The 22160-nt window shown below is 33.2% G+C and overlaps 1 long non-coding RNA gene across 1 annotated transcript; it reads left to right on the plus strand.

Moving 5' to 3' along the window:
• Positions 1–14357: 14357 nt before the first annotated feature.
• Positions 14358–16433, plus strand: LOC149499113 (uncharacterized). Its single transcript, XR_016322993.1, has 3 exons — positions 14358–14553; positions 14691–14770; positions 16269–16433. It is a non-coding gene; the product is annotated as an uncharacterized LOC149499113 (long non-coding RNA).
• The last annotated feature ends 5727 nt before the right edge of the window (positions 16434–22160 follow it).

A 22160-nucleotide genomic window follows, 5' to 3' on the forward strand; every position in this document is an offset into this window, starting at 1 on the left:
GCACTATTCACTGTGCACTATTCATTGTTCACTATTCATGGCTCATGAAGAACAGTCGTGTCACACGACTGTTCATCCAAGAACAGTTGCGTGACGCGACTGTTCATCGATTTTTCCAGAAAAAAAATATAATAAATTTTCTACGAAAATAAAATCTAATTTCTTCAATAAATTAGAAAATGCCCAATTATGAACAGATCACAGCTTAATTAAACTTAGAATACTAAAATGTAATTTTATGTGTTTATTTATATGAATTTGGCAATTTATGTTTAAATGAAAAATAAAATTAAGTTTGTTGATTTATTTATATTTAAGATTAATTTGCATGTTTATTAATAATTTGCATTTCTAGTGTTAAATAATAAATATGCATTATTTTGGGTTTATGGGTTGGATTTAAATTGGGTAGAATGTATTTTAGGTTCGGTTTGTTGCCCGCCTTTAACCATAAGGCAAGAGCGGGTCTTTTTATTTATTTATTTGGTTTGATCGCTTTGATTTAATTGCTTTGATTTGAATAATTGCTATGTGATAATTAGATTTGATTGGGATGATTAATTAATTTTCCACATAGGAACTCGGTTCGATTTATTCGGGTTGGATTTAATTAAATAATTCGCTTTTCTAAAATAAAATCAATTAGAAATTGTAGGTTAAAAGAGGCCGGTTTTTCCGGGCGTCGGCTTCCAACGGGCCGACGTACTCAATTCCCTTACCTAGAACCTCATTGGTTCGCCTGACCAGTTTTTCTAAATAATTTGGCCTTGAATAAAAATTGGGTTTAAAATGGAGTCATTTTTATAAAATAAAATTGGAAACGGTCCCATTGCCGAAAAAATGGGTGGCGACTCAAAAGATTTTATAAGACCGATTTATCGGCGTCGCATATCCAAAAAGATTTTTATCACCCTTTTTTCAAAATAACAAATAATAAAAAGATGTTTTTCGGAATCCTTCCGGGGTTGGGATTTCGACGAAAACAGATTGGCGACTTCACTGGGGATTTGGCACCCACTAATCCCCGGTTGTTTTTAGTAAATAATTTAGTAGTTGCAATTAGGAATTGACTCTAAAAAGCCTACTTTCTAAATAAAAGTGGTTAGAAAAGCCGATAGAAAATTATTAATCGTCCGTATGTATTTAATTGCTTTCCTTTTCCTTTCATAGGATTTTTGCATTCATTCGCATTTCTCTCTTCTCACCTCATTCTACCCGAACTAACCTTCGGTACTGGTGTTAAGTTTGACGGTGGATCTAGCCTAAACCTTGCGTTTTAGGTGCATCCATCCGAGAATTAACATTACTACCAACCGCAAGCCTAGTACCTTAAAGGTGCGTCAAAAGGAGTAGGCCCAACAAAGCCCGAATCCTGTTTGCGGAACCTAGACTTTGTTAAGCCCAATAAGACTAAAGCCAATGCATGTAGTTAAAAACCGTAGTTACTTCCTCTAAGGAAATACCCGGTTCTATTTGCTGTTGTTGTGCCGCATTCATTTCCAAGAGATTATATCGTCAATCTCAAAATCCCCTGTTGGTTGTCGAGATTAGACCAATTCCTAGGAAACAGATGTCGGAATTTATACCAATGGAATCCGTGTGTGGGAGAAATAAGGTTGGAAGGCATGCATTTCGCAACTCCCGTTCCCCTGTATGTTATAAATTGTACATATGTTGTGACATTCATGCATCATGTAACACTTTTCTTTTCAGCCATGCATAATAAGAGCTAATGTTCGGTATGGACGTTTGACCTTGGTCTTAAGACTGGACCTCAAATTCGTTTTGAATAATATAATGCAATCACTTATAGTGAATTTATACCCAAAAGAAAAGGGAGGTATAAGGGGGTTGCGATTCCTTTGTACTTCTACATTTCTTGCATTATCTGAAAATAAGTGAGAGATTATAAAAATTTGTAATCAAAAATAAAATCCTGCTTGGAGATTCTTCCATTCCAAGGAAAAAATTAAGGACACAAAAAAAATAAAATAATAAAATATCCCGCTTGGAAATTCTTTCATTCCAAGGCAAAAATTAGGGGCTTGAGTGAAAATAGTTGACCGTAAAATCCAAAAGGAACGGTCAACGACAGATAATGTCAGAAATGTTTGAATACAAAATAAGTTATTATCATATTATTCACACCGAATTTTTGATTCCAGTCGTCGAAATCGAGATCTTATTTCCACACCGATCTTTAGCACATTAGAAATGCATTTCTCATCCTATGTGCTTTCATTTTCTCATGCATACATACAGGACCCATTTTAACTTAGGTATTTTTACCTATCAGTCAGAATTGATCCTTCTCGGGAAATCGCTTCGAGAGCTTGGAACCGACGCCCTGGTCAACGCTTGCTCAGAGTGACCCCAATCCCTGAGCCTACTCCAATCAGTCCTGTGATTCACTCAAGTTTGACAGTTTCAGATTCAGATTTGGTAAAGATGGTTGATAATACTCCGAATGAGGCTGAGTTTTCTGAAGCCCAGATAAGAACTATTGCTCAAATTGTAGCCGCTGCTCTCGCCCAAGATAGGGCATAAAATCATACTCCTCCTGCATCAAGTAACCAACCTGTGGTTGAGGAGAGACAAATCCCAGAACCTGCTTCAGATAATTAGGCCTCTGTGGGTAACACTGTCCCAGTCGAGAATGACGTAATCAAGCAACTTGCTGAGCTGAAAGACAAAGTTGAGAAAATGTCTGTAGCGAAGGAAAAGGACCCGATCACCAACTTCCATGTAACTGAATATGTCTTGCACCCAACCAGCTCCACTTCGTTCAAAACTTTTAAACACACTGTGTTTGAAGGAGATAATGATCCGAGATCCCATCTGTCCGAGTTCATTCGTGTTGCTCAAATGAACCGGTACAATGAAGAGGACGTGCTGCGGGCATTTCCCCAGACACTGCATAAGAGCTACCGGAGGTGGTATGATAATCTGGAGGTGGAAGTACAAAGGAACTGGGTCAAGCTTCAGATTGCTTTCCTTAAGCATTTCAAGATGGATGAAAGCGATGAGTTTAGTCTCCGTGATCTAGAAAGTCTAAGGCAGGAGAAAGATGAAAGCTTCTCTGACTACTACAGGAGGTGGAGAACCAAGCTATTTATGGTCCAGACAAGGCCGAAGGACCAAGAACTAATTAGAATTTTCTGTAGAAGCCTCTTACCTTTCTTCAAGGAGAGAATGCTGGCCCAACCTCTCACTGATTTTGCTCTAGTTCAGAGGGCCGGGCTGAATGTTGAGGAGCTTTACAAAGAGGAGAAGAAGAGAAGCCAGGGGTTTGTTAACTACCGACCTTCCCACAATGGTCATAATAGGAATGCTGTTCATGCAGCTACAAACCAGTCGGGGAGTAGCGATATAGTTGGAGCTATTAGGGAGAAAGCGCAAAGGGAGTTCACTGATTTGGGCAGACCTTTAAGCAAGGTTATGCAGTCCTGTATCAAGAATGGTGTACTGTCAAAGTTACCCATTAATCCATCCAAGCCAATTCTAGGCAAGTTTATTGATCAAAACTGTGAATACCATCAGTGCAAGGGGCACTCTACTGATAATTGCTCCAGGCTCAAACATGATATTCAAAACTTGATAGATAGTGGGAAGATCACCAAGCCTCCCAAACACAAAAGTTAGCTGTGATGGGTGAATTGAACAATTTTTTTTTTAAATTTTGCTTTTTATTTTCCAAATGATTACTTTAAGAACAATATGGATGGATTTTGTTTACTATTTTAATCAATGGAATGAATTTCGACAACTTATTTTCTTATTTCTCCTGATTGTTATGTTTATGGCATTGATTATACCATACACATATTTGGCATAAGTGCATTGCATCATTTTGCATTTAACCTAAGCACCGTTGAAAATCCCAAAATAATCGAAATCGGATCAGACTTTAAGCTTGAATTCAGAAACGATTCCCAAGAATCATTCAGAAGCCTTTGTCTGCAGTTGTGCTGATACGCCGGCGATCCATAAGTCAATTGCAAGACATGTCATCCCTACCGATCCGAATATTAAGCCAGTAATGCGAAAAAAAAAAATATGGGTCAGACCAAGAGTGGTAAAACAAGATGAAGGCTGAAGTTGAGAAGCAGCTAGATACAGATTTCCTGGAGGTAGTACAATACCCTGAGGGGTTAGCAAATATAGCCCTTGTGCTCAAGAAAAATGGAAGACTAACAGCCTGTGTCGACTGCAGCCTCGCACAAAGAGGGTTTCCCTATAAATGTTCTGATCAATAATGCTACAAGAACGGGATGTTATTCCCTTACGGACAAAAAAAAATGATGACAAAAAATAATATGATAGTTTAAAAAAAAATATATGTACATATAATAAAAGAGAAGGAAGAGCTGAAAGTGAGTCTTCCAACAAAAAAAAGAGTCCGTTTTATTTGCTGACTGCCAAACAAGTGACTAGATTTATTGAGAAGAACATTTTCTGTCGCTATAGAGCTTCTCATCACATAGTTGCAGATAATGATCTTCACTTCAAAGCAGGCGTCTTCCTGAAGGGAAATTCAGACCCAACTGGCATGGATCGTTCAGAATCCAGAAACTGTTGGACAAAGGTGCTGCTGAATCGGATCGTTAATCAAGACCAAATGAAAAGGTTTTTATGTCTGAAATGATGGTTTCGATTAACAAAAAAAAAAAAAAAAAAAAAAAGGGCTAGGTTGAAAAACCGAAAGGGCGACCTAGGCAAGAGATGCACTCGCTAGGTTGAAAACCCGTAAAGGGCAACCTAGGCAAAAGTTAGAGTTAAAAAAAATGAATGAAAAAAAAAATATAATAAATAAATATAAACAAAATTTTTGAGATTAACACATGGTGCTTAGTTTAAATGTGAAATCTATGCCATGCATTTGTGACATACATGTTACTGGTTGCTCAATGTCATCAACTTGACTAAAAGGAGAATAGGCGAATGAGTAGTCAGAATAAATGATCATTGTATTAAAGTAGTTTCTCTTTACTTCAGTATGATGTTGAAAGAAGTAAGAGCAATAAAGAGCTTGATAGCAATAAAGAGCTTGATTCTCAAATTCATCTTTCCTCTTGTTTCGGGGGCATGATTGTTGATTATAAGACCTCCCTCTCTGCCTATATGGTCAGCATTCGCTCATTTGCGCTGAAGATTTTTCACTATTGGTTTTGCCCGGGTATTGGATTCTCTTAGACAGCGATCAGGAGGACGAATACCATTTTCTCAGTGATTTCCTTGGAAGGATCAATAAAGAAAAACCATCAATAAAAATTCTTAGCCTTTAAATAGGTTCATGCATACATAAAGAAGTTGCATATTTTATCTTTTTCTGCGCGTTGCAGGTGATAAAAGGGTCATCCCTTCTTTTTCAAGAGTGTAAATCCTTTTTGTTTATGTGCTTTTGCTTAGCTCCTATTTCATTGTCTTTTATTAACTTTGGAATAAAATTGATGGGCATTTTGGCCCACATTAACAAGGCGGACCACTCTTGTAAGTAGGTGGGATGCCTCTCTTTTTTGTCTCTGTGGCTTTGTTTCCTTTGTGCAGGAATAAAGCAAAATCTAAAAAAAAAAAAAGAAGAAAAGAAAAGCATAAAAAAAAATCAAATTGGAGTCGGTGTGTGGCTCGTATACCTCAATAATTCCATCTACTCACCTCACAGGGGGCAAAATCATCAGACACCCCCAGGTAAGTCTTCTTTCCACACCGCATCAGGGAAAGTATACCTGAAAATTTGGGACTAGAAAAATTTGGCGATTTTTGCTAAAATTCAAAATTCTTTGCAATGGACAAAAATAAAGTTTTCAAGGTTATCTTAAAAGATAATATTTTTGGTCTCAGGACAACATTCCGGACTGGGGGCAAAAATATAATCTTTTACCCTGATGCAAAATTTCAAATTTTAAATTTCAAAATTCATAATTAATGCATGAGGGCATGTGACGCCCCAACATTTATCAAAGGCAAGATCTGTTTGTACACAGAAATTGCCCTTTTTCTCTTGAAAATTTTTCAAGTCAACCGGTGATGGTTTCTCGAAGCTGATCAAGGTAATTTCAAAACCAAACACTTCAAAGCCGATTATGCCAAGCTGAGGAGGTGGACAAAGCCGATTAAACTGTGCTTTGGACCAAGTAAGGTCTATATATCTACAGAAATCAAGCAAAATCTGTTTTTACACAGAAATTGCTCTTTTACCTCACAAAGCGAAATCTGTTTTTACACAGAAATAGCTATTTGGTCCCATCTGTTTTTATACAGAAATCAAGCAAAATCTGTTTTTACACAGAAATTGCTCTTTGACCTCACAAAGCGAAATCTGTTTTTACACAGAAATAGCTATTTGGTCCCATCTGTTTTTATACAGAAATCAAGCAAAATCTGTTTTTACACAGAAATTGCTCTTTGACCTCACAAAGCGAAATCTGTTTTTACACAGAAATAGCTATTTGGTCCCATCTGTTTTTATACAGAAATCAAGCAAAATATGTTTTTACACAGAAATTGCTCTTCGACCTCACAAAGCGAAATATGTTTTTACACAGAAATTGCTATTTGGTCCTATCTGTTTGTATACGGAAATTAAGCAAAATCTGTTTTTACACAGAAATTGTCCTTTAGTCCCACCAAGCGAAATCTGTTTGTATACAGAAATCGTCCTTTGGTCCCACCAACAATGATGATGCATTTTAAAGCTATTTGGATTTTAATTCTACTAATGTATTGCAAAGTTGATCTTTTTGTACACAGGAATTACTTTTCTCAACAGAACCCTGGACGTGGCCAGATGACCGCTGACGCTCAAATCTGTTTGTACACAGAATGCTGATGTAGTCCGACTGGAGCCTTTAGGTCAATTCAATCAAAATCCTTCGAGCCAGTCAAACCGAACCTCGAAGGTATTTTCATATCCAACCGATCCGATTGGAGCCAACAAAGCCGATCAAACCGAGCTGAGTAGGTGGCCAGATGATCAAGTCAATCCAACATCTTTCAAGCCGATCAAACTGAGCCTTGAGGATGGTGGCCAGATTGAAGGCGCGTCAATAGGACCACTTTAACATTAATCGTTTATACAATTAATGATAAAGTGGGGGGGCAAACTGTTGACGCGTGTTTTTTATGCCCCGCCTGATCCAATGAGGATGCAAAATGAATGGATTAATGCTATCTAGAAGTCTTTTAATCCAAGGATTTAAATCAAAAATTATGTTGAAAAGTTGGCTGAGTCATAGCTGCATCACGCAAGAACAGCTGCGTCACGCAACTGTTCTTCCAAGAACAGTTGCGTCACGCAACTGTTCATCACTATTTATCACTGTTCAACAAATGAGTAGCGTCACGCAGCTACAGTAGCGTCACGCAGCTACAGTCAGCTACAGTAGCGTCACGCAGCTACAGTAGCGTGACGCAGCTGTGTCCTGACCTACCCTATAAATACATCTCTTTCTCAGAGAACAAAAAAAAACACAGAACAGAACAAAAAAAAAGAGGAAAAACACGATTTTGAAACCCTAAAAAAACACACTATAAAGAAATCACAATTAAATCCTTGGAAACAAAGCATCTGGAAATCTTAACTATCATTTGTTAAGAGATTTGATCCATTTGCAAGCATCAATCTGAGGATTAGGTAATTTCCTTAACATTCTTTGTATTTTTTATATATTTTTGTGATTTTAGTAATATTTTTGTGGTTTTAGTAATCCAAGTTTCTTTAAATTATATTATGTTCATATTTGGCCATTTTATATGTCTTTAAATCACATTTAAACAAGAAATGACGTAAATAAAACATTTAAAAATGAATTCTGGGCTAGGACAGTGCATCACGCAACTGTTCCTGGATGAACAGCTGCGTCACGCAATTGTTCATCCAAGAACAGTTGCGTCACGCAACTGTTCCTAGAAGAACAGTTGTGTCACGCAACTGTTCATCCAAGAACAGTTGCGTCACGCGATTGTGCAGTTGCGTCACGCGACTGTGCAGTTGCATCACACGACTGTGCACTATTCACTGTTCACTATTCATGACTCATGAAGAACAGTCGTGTCACACGACTGTTCATCCAAGAACAGTTGCATGACGCGACTGTTCATCGATTTTTCCAAAAAAAAATATAATAAATTTTCTACGAAAATAAAATCTAATTTCTTCAATAAATTAGAAAATGCCCAATTATGAACAGATCACAGCTTAATTAAACTTAGAATACTAAAATGTAATTTTATGTGTTTATTTATATGAATTTGGCAATTTATGTTTAAATGAAAAATAAAATTAAGTTTGTTGATTTATTTATATTTGAGATTAATTTGCATGTTTATTAATAATTTGCATTTCTAGTGTTAAATAATAAATATGCATGATTTTGGGTTTATGGGTTGCATTTAAATCGGGTAGAATGTATTTTAGGTTCGGTTTGTTGCCCGCCTTTAACCATAAGGCAAGAGCGGGTTTTTTTATTTATTTATTTGGTTTGATCGCTTTGATTTAATTGCTTTGATTTGAATAATTGCTATGTGATAATTAGATTTGATTGGGACGATTAATTAATTTTCCATATAGGAACTCGGTTCGATTTATTCGGGTTGGATTTAATTAAATAATTGGCTTTTCTAAAATAAAATCAATTAGAAATTGTAGGTTAAAAGAGGTCGATTTTTCCGGGCGTCGGCTTCCAACGGGCCGACGTACCCAATTCCCTTACCTAGAACCTCATTGGTTCGCCTGACCAGTTTTTCTAAATAATTTGGCCTTGAATAAAAATTGGGTTTAAAATGGAGTCATTTTTATAAAATAAAATTGGAAACGGTCCCATTGCCGAAAAAATGGGTGGCGACTCAAAAGATTTTATAAGACCGATTTATCGGCGTCGCATATCTAAAAAGATTTTTATCACCCTTTTTTCAAAATAACAAATAATAAAAAGATGTTTTTCGGAATCCTTCCGAGGTTGGGATTTCGACGAAAACACTTCCCATAGCGGAGCATTTCAGAAAAGTCCTTCAAAAGGCATCTAAAGTCCTTTAGAAGGCACCTGTCTAAAGGACAACCTGCCAAAGTGGAGCATCTCAGAAAAGTCCTCCAGAAAGCACCTAAAGTCCTCCAAAAGGCATTCGTCCAAAGGGCAACCTCCCCAAGTAGAGCATTTCAAAAAAATTCTCCAAAAGGCACCTAAAGTCCTCTAGAAGGCACCCGTCTAAAAAGACAATCTCCCCAATTGGAGCATTTCAGAAAAGTCCTCCATAAGGCACCTAAAGTCCTTTAGAAGGCACTCGTCCAAAGGACAATCTCTCCAAGTGGAGCATCTCAAAAAAGTCCTCTAGAACGGACCTAAAGTCCTCAAAAAGGCACTCGTCCAAAGGACAACCTCCCCAAGTGGTGCATCTTAGGAAAGTCCTTTAGAAGGCACCTAAAGTCCTCCAGAAGGCACCAGTCCAAAGGACAACCTCCTCAAGTGGAGCATTTTAGGTAAGTCCTCCAGAAGGCACCCGTCCAAAGGACAACCTCTCACAGTGGAGCATTTCAGAATCAAGTAATCCCAGGTGGCGCACCTAAGCCCTTCAAAGAAGGCACACACCCATTGAAGCCGCTGACAATCATCATAGCGTAGTTCATCCACATTCCATGTCCTCAGCGCCAAACCTCCCAAGGCGGAGCATTTCAGTTAAAACTGTCAAAAAATCACCTCACATCAGCAAAGCTACCAAAATGGCGCACTTCATCCATCTAAGCCATCCAAAGAACGCAAATCTAGTCCAAAGGACACCTACCCTGTCTCAACCAGACACGGCAACTAAGCAACTACCAGGTAAGTATTTTTTACTTGTGCATCTACTTTACACTTTGATAACATCTTGCTTAAAAAGCAAAATATCATTAAAGTGGCGAAAAATTGTAGACGCTCAAATTTTGCCCCTAATGGCTCAGTGATGATAAACCGTTTTTAACATAAGTTTGGATCGGGATTCCCGATCATTTTGATTTTTGGACCAATGGTCCGTAGCTGAGATAATATACGTGTTTAACCATTTTTACTTTTTCGGGTCACCAGGTGTTTCACAGTGAAACTCGGCCTAGGAAGCGCTTCGGGCCTGCTCGGCGCACTTCCTGACGCACCGTCTCATTTTGTGCGCCACTCGATCCGATTCTATAAAAATGGACCCGGCTTGATTTACGGCCCATCTATGGCATTTTTGCCATTTGAGCCCTAAAATAGGGCAACACATTCCCATTTGCCTATAAATAGGGCATTGGGAATTGTGTAAGAGGAGGACTTTTGGGAAAGCTTAAGGAAACTCTATCGTTTTTAAAAATCAACCAAGAATCAAAGCAAAACTTGTTTTTTCTCTTTGATCTAGGTTGTGATTCATCCTTTTTTTATTAAAAACCCTTAAGCATTCATTTAAAAGTCCAAAAACAAGTTCATTTAATCTCAAACTTGGATTTTTCGATCAGAAACTCAACTATTGCATTTCTTTCATCCATTTTTATACAAATCTTTAGATATCTCCAAAAAGGTAGTTTCTGAGAGTTATTAATCTCTTTCTCCATCTCTTTTTCTTTTTATTTTGGTGTTAAACCACCATTCTTGAGCCTGGTTATGAGGGAAACCCGGGACCAACCAAAAATAGAGTGTCTGCATTGTAGTGGCGTGCTGAGAACCATAGTGGCATAAGCCACTACGTGTGGCGCGTGCCACAAGCAAGTGGCTCGCTTGTGGCATTCGCCACTTCTTCGCAGACACACTCCAAAGGCTCTAACCTTATCTTGTTCCTCTATTTTGGCTCTAACAAATAAATGGACTATAGACACTAGAGCTATATATCACATTACTTACAATATTAAACTTTTTTGTCCCTATAAATTCATACAACATATTTCTGTTACTTTGCCCAATGGTATAGAGGTTAAAGCCATTGTTTCTAGTATTGTCAAGATATCAGATTCTCTCATTTTACAAGATGTTCTTTATTTTTCTAATTTTACCTTAAACTTACTTTCAGTTAGCAAACTAAGCTATATTTTACTTTTTTTTGTCTATCTTTTTACCATGATCTTTGCTCTATCCAGATTCTGAACAGTTGGAAACTGATTCTTATAGCTAAAGAGCAAGATGGACTGTCTATTGATAGGTCTTATTTTTATAGTATTTTTAATATAGTTTTTATTAGAATTTTTAGTGTTTTTAATTACTTTAATTAGTTCTTATTTAGATTTATTTATGTTTTTAATTAAGTTTTCTTGATTCTTGATAAGCTTGATTTGAAGGGTTTTTAATTAGCAGGAAAATAACGAAAATTTGCATCAAAGAAGGTTGGAGCTGAAATATGGAGATAAAAACTCCACATGGTCAAGTCAGGAGAGTACATGGCCTGGCCGTGTCGAATGCTATGGTCGTGTCTCTAAGAAAGCTGAAAATTCAAGTGGGCCGTAATTTTATGCCAAGCCCATGTTAGGAGTCAATTCTGGACGTCTTTGTACATAGATTTTGCATGGAAACAAGTGTTGGACCTTCCTTAATTGGTTTCTAATTTTTTTTAGTCAACTAGGACTCCTAATTGAGAAGAAATACAAGAATAAATCAATTTCCTATTACAATAATATTTACTCCTCAAGAAGTCAGCTGATTTTCCTATTCGGACTCAAAGTCACCCTATGAAGTCTATATAAAGAGAGATATCTACACAATAAAGAGGATTCGATTCACATCACATCCATTATTCCTTTTCTTTTCTCTACATCATTTTTTTTTATAAGAATTCAAGCAATCAAGTTGGAGATCAAGATTTAAGGAAGCACAGCAAGCCAATTGTCAACTAGTTTTTATTTCTAAACTCTCTTCTTGTTTTATTTTCAATATTCATGTTGATTATGAGAATATTTATAAGTTTATTTGGGTTTAATTTATTTACTATGTCGAACTAAATTCATATACTAGGAATTTGATGTAGCTTAATTTCGATTCCAATTTATAATATTAGATTTGCTTTTCCTTGTTCATGATATAATTTATTATTAAACTTAATGCTTCTAGATAGAGCGTCTCCCCTGGATTGATTTATTTCATTAATCACTATTGAGAGAAGGGTTTTTGATATGAAAAAGGTAATAAATTACATGAGAATAATAACTTGATGCCAAAGCTATATGGTTTGACTCATGGGGGGTTTTCAAAAGTTAACGACCTTAGGTTATGAATTCATAAATAAATAATAAAACTTAATGATTTCATGTTTGATTGCATTATTGGAAGATAGATAATTAGACTGGGTTAAAATAACTAACAATACATCGGGAGAGCTTGTTAGTGATTTTAGGGTTATTTTCCCTACTTGAACAATTAAAATTGATATCAAACTAATAAAATTAATTGGATAGAATTAAGTGAAGTCAAAATCCCTAGTAGCTTTTAATCCTTGATTTCTTTTCGTCAAATATTCTTGCTTGATTTCTTTTTATTCTCTTTTATTTCCTTTAATTTAAATTCTTAGATTACTTTCTTTTTATTGTCGTTTAAATAATAGTAGGTTAATACAATTTTGGTACTTGGTATGCAATCCTCGTGGGAACGATACTCTACTCATTCTTTATTACTTATTTCGATTTTGTACACTTGCAAAAAAGCCTGTCAAGTTTTTGGCACCATTGCCGGGAATATGATTAGTGGATCTTTTGGTAACTGCATGTGGAGCCTATAAAAAAAGTAAGGAAACAACGTAGAAAGCCCAACCAAATTCTTTGATGAATTCAACAAATCAAATTCAACTTTTGTTTTCAAGCAATCAGTCTAATTTCAAACCATTGTCTTCATTTTATTTTCCAAGCATTGTTCATTTACTTTCTTTGTAACTTTATTTCAATACAATCCAAGCTCTCTTTACAAGTTCATCTGCTCAATCTATTTTAATTGCACAATCGGTGAAGTGTATACGTGGATCCAAACCCACAGCCTAACAGATTAAGCGCACTTTTATAATTGGTGTACTTCACACACTTGGCATGCCCACAATTCTCCATTCAAGCTGTCAGCGATTGGATCTCGTTGCTCTTTCTGTAAAAAGAACCATCACTTCTTTTAGATCTTTTCTCTAGAGCTATTTTCCTTTGTCGACATGTCATTTTCTATGAGCATCTATTTCCTGTACATTCTTCTTCTCCCTCAGTTTTTGTTCCTTCACTCCCCCAAAATCTCAATATTCCATGGCGAACACTTGAAAATTGATAGAAGTGCATTGATAAACTTTTTAAACCTAATATGATTAACAATAAAATATGATATTTATGAAGAACGATTATATTAGCCAACTCCCTCCTTGCACTTGTTGATCGAAAACTTGGTCAAATCAAAAGAAAACTCGAACAAAAATGGAGTCACTAATTGAATTGGACCAAGTTGATAGTTAAGTAAGGCGAAATCATAAAACAAACCTCAAACTTTATAAGTAGTTTTAATTGCACCATAAATCTAACTTTCTTCTCCTGGTACCCTGAACTTCAACTTTAGCTACAATAGCATTCTAATTTCAAATTATACAATTTAATGAATAAATATTATTTTCAATTGCCTTCACAAAAAAATATCATTTTCAAATTATACCCAATATCAAAATAGAAAATAATATATTCATCTCAAAAATAAAATAATTTTCATTTATTTATATAATATTAACAACAAATAATGATTCCCTAAAAATAAAATTATATTGTAATGAATAGAACCTACTTTATAAGAGATTTCACCTAAGTATAATTTCAATAAACTCTAACTAAAATTCCATGGTTAAAAAATGGCAAAACAAAAACCTAACAATATTCTATGTTTATGACTAACTAAAATTTTTTTTTTCTCGATTTTTTATGAATTTAAAAAAATCCTAACCAATATAGGGTGTTATTACATGGTGAATTTGTAACAGACTGATTTTTCTTTTAGTGTCGTGATAGTGATTTACCGGTCTGTGAATAGTACCATCGGTCCGGGACTTGGTATTATTTTATTTTAGTCCGGAAAAATTACTATGCATAGTTAATATTTTATTTACTATTTTTGGAGCATGTTTGCATGATTTAGGTGGGTAGAAAATATTTAATGAATATTTTTGGAGAGTTTATGTATTGAATGCATAATATTTCTAGTGTGGTATATTAAGAAATAAATGAAGAATTATTTTAGTGGAGTTAATTTAATTAATTGGTGGAGTTAAATAAGAAGTAGAAGAGAATTATTTGAGGAATATTTAGAGCCATTGGATGAGATTACTTAGGACTTGATCTTAGCCACACATTTTGCATGATTTTAGGAAGTCAAATTTGACTTTGGCACTTAAAAGTAAACACCACAACACTTATTTCTTTCTTCTCTTCTCCTTATCCACGCCATCTCCATCTTCTTCCTCTTTCTTTCATTTCTTCATTTTCTTACCTCCAAATTTACCACCAAACTACCTAATTAAATCATAGATTAGTACTTAATTCTTAAGAATTAAGAAGTAGAAGTTGAGTTTGGTGATTAAAACCAAAGAGAAGTGAAGTTACCATTGAAGCAAGTAAGTTGTGATTTTTGAGTTTTGTGAATTGTTAAGTAGAATTCATGGTTTAGACATGTTATTGATGCATTAAATCATGCTCCAACTATTTCTTTTGTTAAGTTTTTCTTGTAATGTTGATTTTTCATGCTTTGAAGAGGTTGGAGAACCATCCTCAAAGGGGAAAGAGAAAGCCAAGGAGTAAGGCTTTCCAAGCTTTTTCAAGCTTGTTAATAAGGTTAGTGCAATCATAATTTCACTTGTTTAAGTTGTTTTTACATGGTTAGGGTTTTGAATATATTTTGGGAACTTTGTATGTTTTGTTGAAATTGCTGAATTTTAATGTGAGATGTGTTCTGCCGTGGGATTGGAACTCATTTTCGACCCCTTTATGCTTCCCCTCTGTTTCTGACTTCTTCATGAAAGTTGTAGCTCTATTTCTCAGCTTTCCAAAACATATTCTTATGTCCAATTTCAATACTTGTAGCTCAACTTATGAGTGAAATACCAAAACTGGTTCTGTTATGGTGTCTTCCCTGTATATCCGAACTGATTGTCCATTTTGACCACTCAAATGGCCAAATAAAGTTTTATGTTCTTCATAAAAGTTATAGATTTACTTCTTATCTTTCCAACCCATCCTCTTGTGTCCAAATTGGAGATACATAGCTCAACTTATGGCTGAAACACCCAAACTGACTCTGTTGTGTCGGGCCACATGCATTACTAAATTGAGTGCCCATTTTGACCACTATAATGATAAGATTAGGTTCTGAGTTCTTCATAAAAGTTGTTTCCCTGTGTCTTGATAATTCTCTCGTTTTGGATTGGTTTCATTTGAATGTTTGGTGAAGTAGGAATTCAAGAAACATTGGACTTGGTTCTGCTGAATCAGGTCTGATCTGTTGGTCTGTGTTCTGAGCTTTTGTTTGCTATCTTACTCTGTGATCTGGGCTGTGGTCCCTTCTGAACATTTGTATAATTTTGTCTTAGCTTTCTAATGAATCTGATTTCCTGCAATTTGGAGACCCATAACTCAATTTATGTGTTAAAAACCCAGCAGAGGTCAAGTTTATGGAAATGCTGAAAAGTTCTTGATTTATGTACTTTTCTACTATATTAAGTATATATACATTTATAGTGTTTTGAGTAAAACTTTTGAACTGATGAGTACTAAATGAAGAGGTTTTGAGTTATAATTATTGCTTTTGTGAAAGAATGTTTTTGATTTGGGCTCTACTATGCATGATTGAAACGTGGTATGATGAGATGGATTTTCTTATTGTGAAGCTATGATCATATGCTAGGGTTATCAGCCCTTATAAATAGGCGGACGCGCTTATTGTGTGATGGGGTGGTGCTTTCATAGGCCACGGTGGTGCTTTCATAGGCCACGGTGGTGCTTTCATAGGCCACGGTGGTGCTTTCATAGGCCACGAGTATGTGATGGGGGTGGCGCTAATATAGGCCACGATCAAATCTGCTTATGTTCATTCTGCATGAGTATGAGCCTTAACGAAAAATGAAATTTTATTGTTGCTATAAAAGAATGAAGACATATTTGTATTTATAATCTTCTCATTGCTTTCAAAGTATTTGAATTAAATGAATGCGATTTCGGTATTTATATAGTTGAGTAATTTAAGTTTTGCCTTGGCTTTTATTGTTAATTTAATTGTTGGTTATTTAGCACCACTGAGTCTTCCACTCAGCGCGTTGATTTTTATCACGCGCAGGTTAGGAGCGGAGGGTGTTCTTAAAGACCAGAGGACAAGCATCAGAGTAGAGATCACATTTTGGGTAGGATATTTTGTAAATGGTGATTTTTGGCATGTATATAAAGATTGTATTATGGAGGTTGTATATCATAAGTTTATAATGTATTAAGAGTTATGATTATTGAAGGAAATAACATCTTATTATATTTTTGGTGTATGATGATTATATATTCCTTGAAAAGAATGTGTTTAGACTATGATGCGTATGTTGATGGATATTTAGAAGTGTTTGTGGTATGTTATGTTGAATTGGAATTTTGGGGTTTGGAGAAAATTGGAAGTGTGTATATTTTCTTTATGTGGCAAGTTAATTTTTAGGGGAAACTCTTGCGAAATTTTCGTAGGAATTTCCTTAAATATTATTTTCGTTAACAAAAGAAAAAAAAAAAAACCAAACAAAATGTTAATTACTTGCCTCTTTATGAAAATTTAACCACTTCTAATTTGTGATCTAGCTTTAATAAGTGACATAAGACGGTGCTTCGGCACCGATTGTGGCATCCGCCGTCTGGTTCTCCGGGATTGGCCGGTGGGTGTTACAGAATTTTTGGTTAATCTGACCACGCATGTCCATTTAAAATAATATTTTATGCATTAAATTGGATACAATTTGAAATTAGGGTGCTATTATAACTAAAGTTGAAGATAAGGGTACTAGTAGAATAAAATTGAATTTAGGGTACAATTAAAACTACTTGTAAAGTTTAGAGATTTTTTTTGATGATTTAGTCGCTAAGTAAGGTGAAGTTTATTAATCTATATACTATATATAAATATGGGAATGAGGGGAAGGAGAAATAATAGGATTACCGATACTAGCCTTAGTGAAATTTTAAAAATTCTAAAATATTCTTTTAATAATTGATAATAATTTGAGTTTCTTAATCAATTGAGGTTTTATAATAATTATTTATTAATTGATAAAAAATTTGTATTATTATATTATTTTAATATATTATCCTAACCAAATTTTCAATCATTCATTAATTAGGATATTAATATTTTCAAGAAAAACAGATTATTATCCTAATCTTAAAACAAACTTTAAAATGCAAAAAAATAACAAAACATCTATAAAAAAAATATTATTTCATATGTCATAACTAATATATATATATATATGGCTTTTAAAAGTTTTGAATTCTTTCTTTTAATATATATTTATCTATATCTAAGTTTTACAATTTTTTTATCTATTTAAGTTTATCCATATTGTTTTAACATTATAAATTATATTTTATTAATTGATTGGATATAATTTATTAAAATTATTTTTTAAATAAATACATATAGATAATTAAGCATTTCAAAATTTTAAGTTTTATCTTTTATTTTTTAAATTTATTTTTAATAAATATCTACTAATAACGAGACATTTAAAAAATTTTATATTTTATTTTTCAAATTTATTTTTAAACTAGGTGAAAGTCTGCGCATTGTGCGAATTATTTTATAATATATGTACCACCTGTTTTTTATAATTTATAATTTATAAATTTTATGTAACATATATTAAAAATTCATTCTTCGGTTGATTTCTTTGTTGATGTACATTGTGTTTTGTAGGTTATAATATATAACATACAAATTGTATTTAGTACATATTAAATGATTTATTGTTATTTTTTATTCAGTTCTTATATTGCATATTCACCACACTATTTTGTTTTAGTCTTGTTCCATCATTATATACATGATAATATTCATTCTTATTTTAGGCAGCTAAACTCAAATTCATGCTTTTTTTCTCTAACGTCTTGTTTATGTTTAATGTTGTATAGCTCAGCTTGAAAGAATACCTCTAAAAATTGAGAAACTTTTAAAGGTCCTCATTCTCATATTTTCTAGCCATTCATTGACAAAATCCACAGAAGCAGAATTTTATAAAAATAAGGAAACAAATTAATAGATAGAAGATAATAGATAATTCGGCCGATCTAAGCTTTGATAATATAAGAAATAGACGTGTATTTTATTTAAATAATTTTCTTAAAAAGGTTCTACTAAAGATAAAATGTGAATTTAAAATACAATCTAGTAGATAACTTAATTTTTTTTTATTTAAATTGCACAATTCAACTAATAATAGCAAGATTTTAGCAAGAGTTCGTGATTCAAACAATCTACAAATTCTTTTTTTTTTTTTTTTTTTTGCCTGAGAAACTTTTTTCAAAAGTGATTTTTAATCTACAAATTCTTTAACCAACACAACAATCTCTTGAAAATTTCTTTCAAATTTATTTACAAAATCAAATTTTCATATTTCACGTAAATGAAAATCATTTGAAATTTTACACTATCTCAACTAGCCTACTCTTCTGATATTCGGGATTAGGATTTGCAATCTCAAGCTTTTCCTCTCTTAATTTAAGAATATATTTTAATATCTCAATTGCATCGTCAATCCTACAATGAAACAGAAGTTAATATCAGAAGAAAACTAAGTAAATCTTTAGAAGTAAACTCAAAGTACTAAGAGATTTCTCTTTTCGGTGGTCACAGGTTTTTTATTTGCATTCAGCTTTCATGTTTTGTGCATTTTTTTTTTATCGTCTCTAAGAACCTGTATAAAAAAGCAAAATAGTATAAAATAACTAATCAAAAATAATCAAAAAGATATGAATACAGACTAGGCAAAGAAATCAAAACTTAGAATAGAAAAAAAAGAGTGAAAATATTAATACTTACTTAATTTGCAAAAGAAAAAAAAAATTTCCAGAAATGTTGATGAAGAATGGTCAAGTCCTTTTTAAGTTTAACCAACATTTGCTGAAAATGGTATTGGCGATTCATGCTTGGCTAATGATGATTATTATGTAGATGATAGTGTCAGAAAAAGATTGGATTGGTTAGAGAGTATTAGAATTTGAAATTTTTTTCAAATAGATTGTTAGTGATAATAATGCAAATTATATTAGTTTTAATTGACAAATAATTATATTTTTCTGTTAAAAATGAATTAAAAATTTAAAAAATTTGTAAAACAGAAGAATAGAAAATCTAAAACCACAGGACTATGATCGTTATATAATCATTTTTTGTATTATTTTAATTTTTTTATTTATATAATATTAAATCATAAGTTTTTATTTAGTTTAAAATAAATACAAGCGGTTAATTTGTGTTGTATTTTGTCGTACAAACTATTTGTAATGATACATCTTATATGTTTAATTATATTTTTATATAATAAAATGGTCTCAAACTGAATTGATAAGGTAATCATTTTAGTTACAATGGCAGTATTACTTACCAGGTGTATTAGAGAATGAAATATATGCACGTAAACACAAATTCTTGAAACCCAAAAAGTAATCCAAAACAAAAAATATATAGTTCTAGTTTTTTTTCTTGTTTCTAAACACTATTTTCTTTTAAGTGAAACATATTTAGGATATAAGAGAAAAAATATCAAAAAAATTAAAAATGCTTGATCATCAAGAGACCATCTATTTATTGCAAGGAAAATATAAATCTCTTACTAAATTAAAATGATAATAGTTATAAATTATTCAGTAACGAAAAAGAAATAAAAAAAATTATTATTAAGAATAAAACTTTTCAGAACTCACTCAATAAAAAATGTTTCAATGTGTATAGATATATAAATATATCAATAAAATAATATATACATTTTCAATAATTAAAACTTTAAACTGTTTCACAATTTCACACACATATGTTCATTTTATTTAAAATAAATTTTGAAAAGTAAAAATTTAAAAATTTTGAAAGGTTTGATTGTGTGTATTCTATTTGAAAATTTATTTTTTAAAAAATTATAAAAAAATATTAATAAAAAATATACTTTTTATTTTTTTCCTAAATAAAATATTATTTATATTTTATTTGAAAATTTATTTTTGAAAAAGTATATTCACTCAAATCATACAAATGTAAAGAAAAAATATTAATTAAAAAATATACTTTTTATTTCTCTTTGAAATAAAATATTTTAAATTATAATTAAATAGAATCAAATATAAAAATAAAATATAAAAATTTTAAATGTCTCCTTATCATATATATTTATTAAACATAATTATAAAAAAGACAAAACTTAAAAATTTTGAAATGCTTAAAAATGATAATAATTACAAATTACTCAATAACGAAAAAAAATATAAACAAAATATAAAAAATATTTTTTTATTCTCTACAATAGTCGTGCCATCTAAGTTTGTTCGGTATGTAACAAATTTTAATTTGACGATGAGGTTAAATTTATAGCAGGTTTGGCATTCTCATCAACTACATTTAATATCTTTTTTTTTTTCCTTTTTCTGTTAATTATTAGGAAAGGAGATTTAAATCTTAATAATTATGAGATCATACATACTTCCAACAATGACATAAATTAGAAGGTCTCATTTCTTTGCGAGTTTGGAGAGTCTCGTTTCTTTGTGAGTTCTTTTCTGTATATTCAGCATGGCTTCTAATTCTACCTGCTCACCTGATATTGCTCAGAGTCTAGTCCGTCTTTCAATTTGCGAACTGGAGAGGGGGGGGGGGGGCTTTCGAGTTCGAAGAAGACAGAGTGGAGGAGGAACTAACCAGAGTAGATTACATGTTGGTGGACAAATTTCTTACCGACAGAAACATCAATTTTTCAGCAATGAAGCAAATCTTGGCTTCTCTATGGAAACCTGTCCATGGAGTTAATATCAGAGATGTCTCAAAAAATTTGTTCCTCTTTCAGTTTCTTGATGAATGGATTTGAACAGGGTGATAGAGATGAGTCCTTGGACCTTTGATCATCATCTTCTCCTTTTTGAGAAATTGGGATTGAATGAGCAATAGAAAAGATAATTAAGAACAATTTTGTTTCACCTCTCTTATTACTTTTCCAGCAATTACAAATATTTATATTAGTTTTGTACAATTTAGATCCTAATTTACAGCCTAAATTAAAGGCAAAGATTTAAGATTTGTCAAAGTTTGACAGCAGATAATCTGTCAAACTTTGACAACTCCTATTTTTGCTCATGTCAAAGTTTGACAGTAGATTTTCTTCACAATCTGTCAAACTTTGACATTTCTTTGTCCTTGATTTGCTCACGCCAACAATTTCCACTAATTTCATCACCTTTGACATTTCTTTCTCCTTGATTTGCTCACGCCAACACTCCCCCTCAAGTTGGTGAATATATGTCCATCATTCCCAACCTGTTAAGTGAGCTTTGAAAATCTTTTACGGATACAGCCTTTGTTTGGATATCTGCTAGTTGATCTTTTGAAGTGACAAACGGAAGACTAATTGAATTTTTGTCAAGATGGTCTTTGATGAAGTGCCGATCAACTTCCACGTGTTTGGTTCTGTCATGTTGAACTGGATTATTTGCAATTGCTATGGCTGCCTTATTATCACATAATAACTTCATAGGTGTTGACAGATGTATACCCAGATCATGTAAAATACGCTTTATCCATAGCAATTCACAGATGCCTTGTGCCATTCCGCGAAATTCTGCTTCTGCGCTTGATCTTGCTACCACTTTTTGCTTCTTACTTCGCCATGTAACTAAGTTACCTTCGACAAAAGTGAAATACCCTAATGTGGATTTTCGATCAGTGAGACTTCCAGCCCAATCTGCATCTGTATATCCCTTGACCTCTTGATCTCCCTGTTTAGCGAAAAATAATCCCTTTCCTAAGCAAGACTTTAAGTATCGCAAGATCCGATGAACAACCTTCATATGTTCTTCACTTGGTGTATGCATGAATTGGCTTACAATACTAACCGCATATGCAATGTCAGGACGCGTATGCGACAAGTATATTAGCCTCCCAACTAATCTTTGATATCTCTCCTTGTTAGCTGGAATCTGGTTTTATTGAATGGCTAACTTG

This window comes from Jatropha curcas, chromosome 1 (genome assembly GCF_041381405.1).
Source record: "Jatropha curcas cultivar XTBG-Jc1 chromosome 1, XTBG_Jcur_1.0, whole genome shotgun sequence".
Classification (NCBI taxonomy): domain Eukaryota; kingdom Viridiplantae; phylum Streptophyta; class Magnoliopsida; order Malpighiales; family Euphorbiaceae; genus Jatropha; species Jatropha curcas.